The sequence below is a fragment of the Astatotilapia calliptera genome, chromosome 22 (assembly GCF_964374335.1).
Source record: "Astatotilapia calliptera chromosome 22, fAstCal68.1, whole genome shotgun sequence".
In the NCBI taxonomy this organism is placed as follows: domain Eukaryota; kingdom Metazoa; phylum Chordata; class Actinopteri; order Cichliformes; family Cichlidae; genus Astatotilapia; species Astatotilapia calliptera.
Genome location: NC_137442.1, coordinates 13,725,001 through 13,735,436, shown reverse-complemented (window position 1 = coordinate 13,735,436; position 10,436 = coordinate 13,725,001). Strand labels below are relative to the sequence as shown.

The 10,436-nt window shown below is 41.3% G+C and overlaps 1 protein-coding gene across 1 annotated transcript in view; it reads right to left on the bottom strand.

The window, feature by feature from the left end:
- Positions 1 to 9,521: 9,521 nt before the first annotated feature.
- Positions 9,522 to 10,436, bottom strand: part of dpm3 (dolichyl-phosphate mannosyltransferase subunit 3, regulatory) — a 1,849-nt gene continuing 934 nt past the window's right edge. The window contains exon 2 of the mRNA XM_026157393.2: positions 9,522 to 10,436. This exon is cut by the window's right edge and continues 635 nt beyond it. The gene's annotated coding sequence lies outside the window, so the exon portion shown is untranslated.

Here is a 10,436-nt window from a genome sequence, read left to right as displayed (position 1 = left end):
GTTCTTTGGGTCATACTCAACATTTTTCTTCCTCCAAACACAGCAGGTCAAATTGATGGTAGACCAGTTCAGTTTTGGTTTCATCTGACCACCACACTTTCTTCCAACTCTTCTCTGATTCATTTAGATGTTCAATTCAATTCAATTTTATTTATATAGCGCCAAATCTCAACAACAGTGGCCTCACGGCGCTTTATATTGTACAGTAGATCGTACAATAATATATACAGTGAAAACAACCCAACAATCCTATGACCCCCTGTGAGCAAGCACTTTGGCGACAGTGGGAAGGAAAAACTCCCTTTAATGTTCACTTCCAAACTTAGGATAGGTCTGTACATGTGCTTTCTTCAGCAGGGGGATTTTAGTTCTCTACATGTAGTGTGTTACCAGTGGTGTTCTTGATGACTGTGATCCCAACTGCCTTCAGATCATTAGCCAGCTCCTCCCAAGTTGTTTTGGCCAATCAGACATTTTTCTCATGATCATCCTCACCCCATGAATGAAGATCTTGTGTGGAGCTCCAGACCGAGAGTGATTGATGGTCATTTTATATTTCTTCCATTTCCAAATGATCGCATCAACAGTTCTCTCATTCTCACCAAGCTTCTTCCTGATGGTCTTGTAGATCAAAAAATAATTTCTCACACTGTAGCAGTATTATTAAGCTGTTTCTCTCTGAGATGTTTTGGATTTTTTGGTTTGTTTTTTTTACATAGATTACAAATAAAAGTAATGAACATATCTCCTCAAAAGTTGCAGAACATTCCCCCAGTGATCTCCTCCCTGCACAGAACCTGAAATCAGCTGTATCTGTACAGGAAGAAAAAAGATATGTCGGATGTTTCTTTGTTTTTAGTCCATCGCACAAACAACATCTTTTGTAACAGAAGTAACAACACATTACTCTACTAATGTATCACATTATTGTATTACCAAAAAACACAATGTGACTGCATTACTTTACATGCATTGGATCTAACACTGCCAGTGAGTGATGTCACAGTGGCTGCATCCATCTTTTATAACCTGTTTGTTTATCTGCAAATATCAGTAAAACTAAAAATAATTCTAATAATTCCAGCTGTGGACACATTTGGGGTGTCTGTGGCCGAGCAGGTCATCGACCAATCAGAAGATTGGTGCTTTGATCCCTTGCTGCTCCAGTTTGAATGTAAACATTTCCCTTTGGCAAGATACGAACTCAGAGTTGCTTCTGATGCATTCATTGAAGAGTGAATGATAGATAGAAAGGACCAAGGCATAAAAAAGTGCTTGTATGACTGTGTGTGTGAATGGGTGAATAAGGATTATATTATAAAGTGCTTCGAGTGTTCAAGCTAAGTAGAAAGGCACTGTATCAGAATCAGTCCATTTACCATGTAAGCAAGTGGAAATCAGAGACAAGCACACCTGCTTAACACCATAAAGCTACCTGGAACATCAATAATAATAATAAAGTATTATAAGTTATCTTAAAGCTGCCCTCAGCCTTGCAGAGCAGACCTATTTTCAATCCTGGAACACAGTAAAACATCTGAGACAAAGTTACAGTGACACTTAGCTTTCTGCTTGGCTGCACTCTTTCACACAGTAACTGAAGCAAAACATTCTCAGATAACTTCTCAGGAAGGTGAGGAGCAGATGACATTTAGGTGTACAGCTGAGGCAGGTACAATTCCTCCACTATGTATGGCATCCAACAACAGATGATCACCACAGGATAGACACATTAAATATAAAGGGGTAGATATTCATACATACTCTAAAAAGAACCAGCAATCCAGTTTGCCACTATCAGTAAAAAGAAAAATGCATCTTTAAATTAAGGGGATTTTTGTGCTAAAAAGCTTTCAGGAAACCAAACTCCATTTTGCTTTTTCATTATACTGGAAAGATCTCCCGAGCAGCACATATCACAGATAATGGCTCAGATACACTAATGTGACAGGAGACAAATAGAATAAAGGCTAAGATGGTCACAGACAGGAAAAGCTGCGAATGAGATAAAAGAAAAATGAGGTGCAGTCTGTTTGTTATTACCATTAGCATTGTCTTTTGGCAGGAAGATTGAATACGCCTTAGTGACCCCTCTGCTATCTTTATTTCAACCGTATGGTGAGTTTCCACACTCAGCCCCAGCATCGACACACCTCCTCCTCTCCAACCATGATAGTTTGCGTGTCTGCAAGCTGTATGACAAGCCATTGTTCTCATCTCTTCTTCTCTTGTCTCACCCTTCCCAGGGGAGCTTTATGGCCGTGACAGTAAAAACAGCTGTAGCACCAAACACTGGTGCCACAACCTCCCAACTCCCCAATGTTTTCAAAGACGTGGCCGTAAATTAAGGGCGTCGGACAGGCCCCTTAACCATCCGATCCCAAGAAGAGGCTCCAATGAGTAAAAGCTTGTCAAGAGGAAACAATTCTTTTTATTTACTCACTCGTTCGGCATACCAGCTTAAGTAAACGCGAACAGCAAGGGTGAAATCTTTAAACACCATAAGAAACGGTAAGGGGAGTCAGTAGATAACTAGAGCAAACGTGCTGCACAAACAGCAGGAACAATGACTTTACAGACCTTGGAGAAAAAAAACTACATGGATTTTAAAGCTCAAATTTACAGACCAGAAAGATTAAGTACAAGCAACTGAAGCTAAACTACAATAAGGTGTGACAACACCTATCAGTTTACAGAAATAAAAATGAAAAAGTTCAGTCAAATACGTCAATACATTTAGAGGCTTTATTCCATATTTTTAGTAAAATTTTGCCCCTTACATTTATTCCATGCAGGGTTGGCACCGTATATGCATAGTACATTGACAGAAAAATGTAGTTGCAGTTATGAAAGTGCAAAATAGTCTGTCCTAGATTTTCGAGTCAAAGCAGAAGACACACGGAGGAAATGGAGAGACATCATCGGTCGGTGCAGAAGTAGATCAATGAACTCATCTCACACACTGGGGCAGCTGACTGTGAGTGCACGATATCCTCAACACATCTTCATTTGTTTTGCGATTTTTGAGTTTAGGGTCACGCTTTAAAACCAGCTGCACAAACTGATGAATGACCTCCCTTAGGTTTCAAAGAGATGTAAGGGGCACTTCCTAAAATCTGACCTGCATGGGTTCATCCGCTCAGTGTCCACTTCAGTCATGCTGGTTACCACGTTTTCTGCAGAAGAGCTAAACTACTGTGAATTGAATACTTAGATTGAGTTCACATTGCAGTATCTTATCAGCGATATGAGTGTTTAAGTTTTCCATTACCAAATCGTATGAAAACCTCAATAGGATATACAACAGCCTCATTTTGGGACCTTTCTCATTAAATTCGAGTTACAGAGCCAGTCATCATTTAATCAATAGATTAACAGTAACACAAAACAATGTTTCTGGTGTATTTCTAATATCCTCAAAGACTTTTCTAACCACCTGCATTTAAAAAAAACTGTTTCCAATAAATTCCATTTCCTAAACTGTAATTATACTTTATACAAGCTGTCTTTGAAGCAGAGCAGTGGTAGGTGTAATTAAACAATCCAGTATTTTTGGTGAAACCAGCAGCAGGATGCTAATGCTCTGAATTAGGATGTAACAGCTCACATCTAAATGAATTCTCACCCACAGGATGAATCATAATGACTGAACTCATAACTTTTCCTCTAGTATAAGAAATAGGTCACAATTTTAATTTGTTGTACTTTTAATTTAGGGAAAAAAATACCTGCAAAACAAATGACTTTAATATACTTTGTGTTTAACGTTAATTACCAAATATTAGCACGACACACAGCAATCTTATATGAGTTTCTATTTAATTCAAAGCCTCGCTTTGAGCGAGCATAGCCTCACAGCGCATCTACAGACTGTTAGTTTTAAATTAAAAGAAATCACAGACAAATAATAATATTTCTGAAAGATAAACGCTTGGCAATGCAACTCAAATAGCAAAAATTGCCAATATATAATGGCAATACACAAGAGCTGCAATCTGGTGCAACTGAATGAAATATTTCTTTTCAAGCAGAAAAACGGACTGGATTTATCAATTTATCTTCAACAAAGTGAGGACTTGCCAGCAGTGTGCAACCCTAAAACCTGGGTGGAGGCTGTAGAGGACACAATTCAGAGCAGGCTTGGCATGGCCAGCTGGTCTGTCTCTGCATATCTGTGCTTAGTCGAGCCTCCTATCAGCAGGACACACGATGATCCATCCCTGTCTGCCTGCTAGCGTATGTTACTTCTAACAAGAGCCAGGAGTATCTAGCTTACAGGACCTCTGGGAGGTTACCTAATGTTATTGTAGCTATTTGCAGCATTTATACGCATTCACACTGCCCTAGATTGGCAACCCAGTGTCCTGTAAGTATCAACGCAGCAGTGAAAGAACAGTAAGCTGACCCATGAGTGACTTTTTAAGCAGTGTTCGCCTTCCTTTTATGCAGTAATGATGCACTTTATATTAGGATTAAATGTATTTTTAATGCAGCAGCGCTGTTTAAAGTGCCCTTTATGCTCTTTTCTGCTTTAGTGCCTGCAAAAGCATTAGCAGGGAGAGACTGATAGGGCCGATAAGGAGAAAACACCTTGATTCTACAGAATAAGATGGCGTCTCAGGACCAGTTGAGACACGTTTTGGTCCCCTGCCATCAGCAGCGGTTGGGGTGTGGTCTTCTCTTCCCGAAAAGCCCTGTCATACACTCTCCGTCACCACTGCCAGGGTCATCTGTTTTGTTCCAGCTCATGCTTCGGTTTCCTGTTGGCGTCACTTAGTCATTTTCACCCATTTTTATTCATTCGTACTTTCACACATCTTTTGTTCTGCGTTTTTAATTCACTCGCTCTCTCTGTATCTATCTCCTGTTTCAATTTGTCCCCAAGTGACTCTCGTCCCGTTATTACCGCTCCTCACAGTTTCTGTATCTGTATCAAATGTATCAAATCTCCATCTTTTTCAGCTCTGAGCCCTCAATAACTCCATTTCCATCTCTCTTTCTGTCCGTCTCTAGATGGGTTTGAGGTTTTGCTGTGAAATGTGTGGGTGGGGAAAAAGAAGTCTTTTCTGTGCAGGAAAAATGATAACCTATCATTTTTCAGTCTTGGTTCTCAGCCTGTCGAAATGGATTTGCTCCCAGCAGTGTCACAGAGTGTCTCTAGAAATGTTTTTTATAGTGTCTGAAGGTCTCAGTGGGGCCATGCTGTGGGCACAACCCCGTGGCCTGGCCCCTTCTCACCGTCTGCCTCAGTCCCCATTAGGTTTCCTCCAATTTTTTTGGCTCCTCACACAATTTGGTCGATGCTTTTCACCTTGCGGCTTTGGAGCAGAAGGTGAAGAACACTCTGTGCACTTTTGTCATCTTTCCCAGCCTCTCTTACTGTCAGACATACCAATTATGAAAAGCTGGAAAGCGGCTCTCTTACCCCAAAGATCACCTGCAAAAAAACCGCAACAAAAGGATTTAAAGTTTTCCACTTATTCACTTTACAACACAGAGATTTTAGTTGACTTTGACACATGAACAAGTCTACGGAATGATCCACTTTGTATTACGAGACTGAATAGCTACTTTAAATAATGCATGGCTTCGTATCTTCAGTGTGAAAGAGAGCAGAATCTCAAATCTGAATTTCTAATACTGCAGATCACATTGAGGTCTTAAAGAGATCTGCTAATGTAGGTGATACAATGATCATAGGGCTTTGCAAAGGTTTGATTTCCTTAAGGATAAAAGTAAAATATGTAAGCAGTCACGTTACGCCTACATTTTTATTTACCATAGCCATGTTTATATTGCTAGTAGCCCTGCATGGAAAAGGCATGTGGTGATGAGACAAAGCTGTATATTAATAAGAAGCATATCATGACTACCTACATGTAAAAGAATGGAGATGCGAGAGTGAACACCAGGAAAGCAGCAGGACCAGCAGGACCAGACGGCATCCCAGGTCGTATCCTAAGAGACTGCGCATACCAGCTAGCTCCTGTGTTCACTGAGATATTCAACATCTCTTTATCTCAGTCGGTGATCCCCACATGCTTCAAAGAGTCCATCATTGTTCCTGTCCCGAAGAAACCCCACCCTGCTTCTCTCAATGACTATCGCCCTGTAGCCCTCACCTCAGTAGTGATGAAGTGCTTTGAACGCCTGGTCAGAGACTTCATCATTTCTTCACTACCAGACACACTGGACCCACTACAGTTCGCTTACCGTCCAAATCGTTCCACAGACGATGCCATCTTTCATCTCCTCCACACATCACTCACTCACTTGGACACTAGAAGGGGGAATTATGTTAAAATGCTCTTCATAGACTACAGCTCTGCATTTAACACCATAATTCCCTCCACACTCACCACCAAGCTGGAGCATCTGGGACTCAGCTCATCTATGTGTCAGTGGATCTTCAACTTCCTAACTGGCAGACCACAGGCAGTAAGGATGGGCGGACATGTCTCAGCCTCCACCACTCTCAGCACTGGAGCCCCCCAGGGGTGTGTTCTGAGCCCCCTGCTGTACTCTTTGTACACATATGACTGTGTGGCCACTACCAGCTCCACCACCATCATCAAGTTTGCTGACGACACCGTCGTGGTGGGCCTGATCTCTGATAACAACGAGACGGCCTACCTGAAGGAGATTAGGAATCTGGAGAACTGGTGCCAGAGGAACAACCTCCTTCTAAACGTCAGTAAGACAAAGGAGCTGATAGTGGACTTCAGCACTAAGCAGGAGAGGAACTACTAGACCCCTGTCATCAACGAGTGCCCAGTGGAGAGAGTGGACAGCTTCAAATACCTCGGAGTTCACATCACGCAGGACCTGTCATGGTCCTGTCACATCAACACCGTGGTGAAAAAGGCCCGACAGCGTCTCTACCACCTCAGACGCTTGAGAGACTTCCAACTGCCCTCCAAGGTGCTCAGGAACTTTTACTCGTGCACCATAGAGAGCATCCTGGCGGGAAACATCTTAACCTGGTTCGGGAACAGCACCATGCAGGACAGACGAGCTCTACAGAGGGTTGTGCGGTCAGCTGAGCGCACCATCCGCTCCGAGCTCCCTGACCTGCACTCAATCTACAGCAGGCGGTGCTGGACCAAGGCCAGGAAGATCGTGAAGGACCTCAGCCATCCCAACAACGGACTGTTCTCTCTGCTGAGGTCAGGAAAGCGATTCCGCTCCCTGAAGACCAACACAGAGAGACTGAGGAGGAGCTTCTTCCCGCAGGCGATACGGTCTCTCAATCACACCACCACACAGTACTGACCCACACATACAGTTCTTACACACACTGGACATTCTGGACATTGTTTTTGCACAACACTGGTCACTATATTCTTCATTTCCAGTTAATACTTTTACAGCTGCTGTTATTGTGTATATATTTATTTATACTTAGATTTCTTCATACATTCTTATATAGTTCTATATTGTGTATTGTGTATTGTGTATTTTGTTGTACAGTTATTTTATTTTCAACTGTAATTTATATATTTTATCTTATTCTTTCCCAGTTAAATTTACCCTTCATTCTAATTTGTGTTGTACAGTTATTTCATTTTTAACCTTAATTTATATTTTATTCCTTCCTAGTTAAATTTACCCTTTTTAATTTTTCATATTTATTTCCTTATTCATAGCCTTTTCTTTTTTTGTTTTCTTTAGGTCACGAGCAGTTGTCCAAGCATTTCACTACATATCGTACTGTGTATGACTGTGTACGTGACAAATAAAATTTGAATTTGATTTGAATTTGAGATGCTGTATGTCTGCTGTTTGCCTTGTAAAATTCAATCTTAGAGTCTTACTGCCAACTGCACAGTGCTGAGAAGTTTTCCAGTGATGTAAAATTCTTTGTACATTTTCTATTTGTATCACTGGTACCTAAAGTAGTACATCCCCATCACAGTTTGCCCTACTGTTGTCTCCCTGCTAATTCAAAGTTTTGGCAGATGTTAAGTGTTGTTTTTTTCATGACACATTAATTGTCACCCGTGTTTGTCTCCCCTGGTGCACATACAGTAAACCTGCACAGCACAGCCAGGAAATTGAGCAAAGAATAAAATGAAATGTAGTTCTACAGAAAAAAGAACCGGCCTTTCCTATTTTTTTTTTTAAATCGTTCTTCGAGAAAAGCTAACGGTGGAGGAACAATAATGGAACTCGAGTCACAACTTCAGACTAGCGACAGAGGATAATCAGCTCTCGATTTCATTTTTTTCCCCCTCCAGTCATCTGGCAGCTGCAGAGCCCAGGTAACAATTTAAGGCCTGTTACTGCTGCTCCTCTAAAATGCACTCTCTAATAACAGCTCTCAAAGTTGACAAAGCTGAATCTTTAAGAAGTCAATTGAAATGCAAAGGAAGCTCTCCACATATTTCTCACGAGAGGAGCGAAGCTCTCACCTCTAAGCCAAAAAGAGTATGCAGACAGACAAAATGAATTACTGTGCAATCATTATTATAGATTTTGCACAGTGTGTCATGTTACTTTACTCTATCAGGTGCATCCTCTCCTGTGAATACTGCCACTTAAGCACCAAACAGCAGCGGTTTTGATTGCAATCACTTCACATTTAGGACAAATGAATTGCACAGAGATGTTTTAAAAGAGCATTAAAGTATTTTATGTAATTCGTCTCTATCTCTATCTCTGAATAAGATTACACCTACATAGATTTGCTGTTACGTAAATGCAAAAGTCAGGAATGGAGCTTATCTTCTGCATGTTTTGAAGAAGGGATAAAACGGCACAAAACTCCCTGCACTGTTCACCTATCTAACATCTTTGGCCCATTCCGAGGTATACTTTCATCCCAACAACCCACGTCTTCAAAGTTGGATTTGGGGAGAGTGAAAACAAAGGAAAGTGATCAACTACTGTACATGTGGCTACGAGTAAGAACATAACGGCATACAGAGGGAAGCCTTTGGTGTATATGCCAAAGTAGAAGATTTTCTGGTAAATGAGAGGTTTGTCTTTCATCCAGTCTGCTCCAGCAACAGCTTGCAGACATTCATGGGGGTGACGTTGCAAGGCATGATGGAGCTGCAGCCAAACAGCACAACGGGCAGAGCCTACACAGAGAGACCTGCCAACTCTTTTGCATTTGTTCAGAAGTTATGGGAGCTTTTGAAGCACTATAATGATGCCTTTGGCCAGGCTACGCTTTGTTTATGCGCAGCAGGCACTCACTGGAAATGAGCAGAGGCAGCCTTTTTAAGGCTTTCACAAAAGAACTGCAACTGCCAAAATCACATTTAGTTCAGAACTACAGACTTAAGCGTACTTTTTTTTTTTTCCAATTTATGAACCAAACTTCTGTGTGGGAAGACGTGGAACTGCTGTGTAGCGTATAGTTCGTCATTAACTACGACAGACAGATACAGATCAGTCTTTCACACAGAGGGAGGCATTGAACAGTTGATATAAGCCCCCAGGCAGGAATTCATCATACACAAAAGCACTCATGCATATACTCATTCAAACCAACAAAGACACATTTCTAGACCAAATAAAAATGAGGAAAATAGATTTAATGAATTCTCAGTGTTACCTTCAGGGTACAACTCTCAAACTGGACAATGGAATGTACATTCCTTTACAGATAAAATCTAATCCACCTACAGCGACAATCAACAATCTCCAGACGAACGCAACAAGGTCCAGCATGTGCTGCGCTACTCTGGAGCCGAAGCTGATTGAAAGCATCTGAGATCTCCCAGTGGAAGCGGTCTTTAATCAGATTGGTGCAATGTGAGCGTTTGTTGGCATTGCAGTGAACAGCAACTGTGTACAGATGATAATTTAGCATAAAGAGTAACATGAAAGCAACCGTATAGAGTTAACAGCCAAAGACACCACCATGTGTGTATTCACTGTTTCGACTTTCTTTCTGGTGCAAGATGTGCTAATCAGTCAAACCACATTACACAAACAGATTAGAGCAAAAATGATGCTGGATACAAACTCTGCTACAAAACCCTTTCCCCCTCCGTTCTTGACATTTATGGGTTAACCAGAAAAACATTCATTAAACTACTCATTTCTCAGGCTTCAGCCACAGTAATGCGTTTTAATTTAAAGATCTTTGACTTTGCCTGAATAAGCAGTTTTAGAGATGATCTACGTCTGCATTAAGTGCCAATTACACACGCTGGGCAAGGGTACCAATCAGAAGGGTGGAATTACTGCAGAGGAATAACAGCAATGGCATAAGGAAAGCCCAAAGATTTCTTTAGTTGGACCCACAATCAGGTGTAAGTGTGACTGAATATAATGCAAAAGCATAAGAAAGCCAGGGTATTATCTATCAAAGGCAGAAGCTGTGGGTTTGGAGAACAGAGTCAAGCTTTGACATGTTTTGGCTTAACTTTTGTTGCCCAATCAGAAAGCGACTGCTGGCTTTTGCGTCATCACTTCCAAAATGT